This window comes from Suncus etruscus, chromosome X (assembly GCF_024139225.1).
Source record: "Suncus etruscus isolate mSunEtr1 chromosome X, mSunEtr1.pri.cur, whole genome shotgun sequence".
In the NCBI taxonomy this organism is placed as follows: Eukaryota; Metazoa; Chordata; class Mammalia; order Eulipotyphla; family Soricidae; genus Suncus; species Suncus etruscus.
This window is the reverse complement of record NC_064868.1, coordinates 91,371,026-91,374,019: the sequence shown is the minus strand read 5'-3', so window position 1 is coordinate 91,374,019 and position 2,994 is coordinate 91,371,026.

Genomic DNA, 2,994 nt, shown 5'->3' with positions numbered 1-2,994 from the left:
GCTGTTTATCTGTGAAGCTGAAAGTGAGTCTGGCTGGGTACATTATTCTAGGCGAAGCATTCATTTTGTTGAGTTTAGTCACTATCTCCCACCACTGCCTTCTGGGCTTGAGAGTTTCTTGTGACAGGTCTGCTGTAAATCTTAAAGATGCTCCTTTGAATGTAATTTCCCTTTTTGATCTGTGGCTTTCAGTATTCTATCCCTATCTAAGGGATTCATCATTGTGACTAGGATGTGTCTTGGGGTGCTTTTCTTCGGGTCTCTTTTAGCTGGTATTCTTCAGGCATGCAGGATTTGGTTGCATGCAGTCTTTAGCTCTGGGAATTTCTCTGTAATGATGTCCTTGACTGTTGTTTATTCCTGGGGATTTTCTTCCTGGGTCTTTGGGACTCCAATGATTCTTATGCTGTTTCTGTTGGTCTTTTTTTTTCTTGTTTTATTTGGTTACCTTTTTCTTCTTTCTCCCTTTCTTCTTCGAAATGGATATTTATAACATCTAGTTTTTATTTTTTTGTTTGCCTATTTTCTTTCTTTTTCTTTTTTCATTTTTTCTTTTCTTCTCCAATATATTTTTTATATCTCCAAAAGAACAACCCTACTGGAATCACCTTAATCAGCCTCATAATTTGAAGGGGAAAATAGATGGTACCAAGACAAGACAGTCATATATTCATTTGGTGGAAATAAAAACTAATCAGACATGAATACCAAATCAAAAGTTAACAACAACAGAATCAATACCCAATCTACAAAAAGCTATACAAGGAGGGAACAGTTGAGCTAGCATTATGGTGGTAAAGGAGGGAGATGTGGATGCATGCTGGGAATAGAGGTGAAGGGAAGACAACACCCTCATTTATTGTCATCATGTCCCTCAAATATTACTGTGAAAAAATTGTAATTCACTTTGACCACAATAAAAATTAAAAACAAAACAACAACAACAACAAAATAAACAGTCAAAATAACCCCAAGCCAGCTAAAAAAATAATAGTTATTCATGTGAGAGATAGGATTGTGAAAATTAGGGTGATTCTAATAACTATGGGGAGAATCAGATGACTTTGAAATATAGATCATAGGTAAAAATTGTCAAGAGTTAGATAGATTGGAAAAAGATAGCATATGGCTATTGGGCTCTGCAGTTGTATGGGTGTGGTGCTATGTAATGAGATGAAAAACAGCAGGAGAAAGAGTAAGAAGGAAAGAACATATTGACAGATGGGGATCTTTCTGGGTTGTCTTGCCTTCAAACCCCACAAGTGATGGACTTAGAGCTCAGGAAATATCTAATTCAGGGAGTAAGAGATTTTGAAGTGAATAGTTGGAAGAATGTCTGGAGTGAAGCTTGAGGAACTTTGTTTAAAGTTTTGAGAATGAATGAAAAACTCTTTACAGAAAATAAAAAATAAGAAAATAAGAAATAAGAAAAATCTGCAAAGGAACAATTGTTCTACAAGATGATGAAATAAAAGTTTTCTGTACAGTATAAATCAAAAAAGGGGTTTCAAGGAGGAACTGGTAAAGATCAAGTAAAATAGACAAAGGTCAAATGTATCAGGGGAGCAGAGTGATAGCAAAATGGATAGGGCATTTGCCTTTGCATGGAGCCGGTTCAGGTTCAATTCTCTCGTGTCTCATATGGTCACCAGAGCTTGCCAGGAGTGATTTCTGAGCACAGAGCCAGGAGTAACCCCTGAGCACCTCCGGTGTCGTCCAAAAATAAACAGAAAAAACTTATCAAGGGTGTAGTACTGAAGCAATAGTACAGTAGGTAGGTGTTAGCTTTGCACGCAACTGACCCAGGTTTAATTCCCAGAACCCCATATGGTTCCCTGAGCCCTTCCCAGAGTAATCAATGAGCACAGAGCCAGGAGTAAGTTTTGAGGATCACTTAGATGTGGCCCCAAAATAAAAGAAAAGAAAGAGCTAAATTGCTAAAAGACCCAATTTGTTTTGATTTATACAGAAATGGGTTTGATGGGGCCGAAGAGATAGCATGGAGGTAAGGCATTTGCCTTGCATGCAGAAGGACTGTGGTTCGAATCCCGGCATCCCATATGGTCCTCAAGCCTTCCAGGAGCGATTTCTGAACATAGAGCCAGGAGTAATTCCCGAGCACTGTCAGTTGTGACCCCAAAACCAAAACCAAAAAACAAACAAAAAAAATGGGTTTGACATGTGAGTTCTAAAACTACAGGACATCATTTTCTTTCCTACTGTTGTCTTTGTGATTTTTTAAAATTTGCTACTTGTATTTTATATCAGTATACCAAAACTGAGTTTGAAAATGTCACTAAAAGAGGAAAAAAATAAACTCTCAACTTTCTAAAAACCTAATTAAATTCATGACAGAGTTCTGAAAGAAAACAAATGGAAATGACCACGGCTGGGGTGACAAAGAGAAGCTTGGCAATCTTAATGGGACTGTTTCTATGACCCAGCAGAGAAATTTATAAGATAACTGTGTGTTGAAAAGCAAGATGTGGGGCCGGAGAGATAGCATGGAGGTAAGGTGTTTGCCTTGCATGCAGAAGGTCGGTGATTTGAATCCCAGCATCCCATATGGTCCTCCAAGCCTGCCAGCAGCGATTTCTGAACGTAGAGCCAGGAGTGACCCCTGAGTGCTGCCATGTGTAACCCAAAAACCAAAAACCAAAAATAGTGAAGAAAGTTTGGGGCAATGTTGACTAATAAAGAATAAGCGACATACATGCAAGTTGGCCTAGTTTGTACCCAGAAAGGTACAAGGGCAAGTAGGGACCTAAACATGAAAACATTAATGTTCTTGGGACAGAGGAGGGAGACAAGGAGCATTATATCTCAGGAAGAATACCAGCAATGGTAGTTTAGGTTTGACATAGGATGTGATACCAATCAAACACGTCTAGTAAGACCAGAGCTATGGCTCAGAGGTTTGGGCGTTTGCCTTGCATACACGCAGCTGACCCAGGATGGACCGTGGTTTGACCCCCCAGTGTCCCATATGGTTCC